Below are 1,086 nucleotides of genomic sequence, written 5' to 3'. Positions count from 1 at the left end.
ACGAATATTTATTTCTGAAATAGAAAAAGAAATACGGAGGTTAAGAAAAGAAACAAAACAAATGAGTGTTTGTTCATCGTCTTTAGAAAATTTAGAAGAAATCAGAGAAAATTTTGTTTTTCAAAGTGAGGAAGAGACGATGGCTGGAAATAGAACATTAAGGGATTTTGCAGCACCCAATTTAAATCGCCAATCATTTTGCATTGAGTTCCCAAATCCAGAGGTACCTTTTGAACTTAAATCTGGATTAATTCACTTACTCCCTTCTTTTCATGGTCTTACAGGTGAAGATCCTCATAAACATTTGAAGGAATTTCATGTCGTTTGTTCCGGTTTGAAACCCGAACGAGTAACCGAAGAGCAAGTTAAACTACGAGCCTTTCCTTTTTCTTTAAAAGATAAGGCTAAGGATTGGTTGTACTAACTTCCATCAGGATCTATCACGACATGGACCGAAATGCAAAGGTTATTTCTTGAGAAATTCTTTCCATCTTCACGTGCAGCGAATATTAGAAAGGAGATATGTGGAATTAGACAAGCTTCTGGAGAGACCTTATATGAATATTGGGAGAGGTTCAAGCAACTTTGCACTAGTTGCCAACATCATCAAATACCTGAACAACTCCTAATCCAATATTTTTATGAAGGATTGGCTCCAATTGATAGAAGCATGATTGATGCAGCTAGTGGAGGAGCGTTGGTGAATAAGACACCCGATGAGGCAAGACAATTAATCTCCACTATGGCTGAAAACTCCCAACAATTCGGAACAAGATCAAGCAAAACAACCCAACAAGTTAACGAGGTAAGTAATTCGAACATTGAAAATAAGTTTACTGAATTAGTTTCTTTGGTTCGTCAAATTGCTGCAGATAAAGTGCAACCCGAAAAGGTATGTGGAGTATGTTCAAATGTGGGACATCATACTGATGAGTGCCCATCATTACAAGAAGATTTCCAACAAGCAAATGCTATTGGAGGATTTCCAGGACAACCATAACGCAAATATGGCACTTATTCCAACACTTACAATTCGGGATGGAGGGATCATCCAAATTTTAATTATGGAAATCAAGGAGGATAGCC

The 1,086-nt window shown here is 37.4% G+C and overlaps 1 non-coding gene across 1 annotated transcript; it reads right to left on the bottom strand.

The window, feature by feature from the left end:
* Positions 1-505: 505 nt before the first annotated feature.
* On the bottom strand, positions 506-612 carry LOC136207770 (small nucleolar RNA R71). Its single transcript, XR_010676897.1, has one exon. It is a non-coding gene; the product is annotated as a small nucleolar RNA R71 (small nucleolar RNA).
* Between the last annotated feature and the right edge of the window lie 474 nt (positions 613-1,086).

This window comes from Euphorbia lathyris, chromosome 9 (assembly GCF_963576675.1).
Source record: "Euphorbia lathyris chromosome 9, ddEupLath1.1, whole genome shotgun sequence".
In the NCBI taxonomy this organism is placed as follows: Eukaryota; Viridiplantae; Streptophyta; class Magnoliopsida; order Malpighiales; family Euphorbiaceae; genus Euphorbia; species Euphorbia lathyris.
Note: the sequence above shows the minus strand (reverse complement) of the source record. Positions and strands in the feature narration are given on the sequence as shown.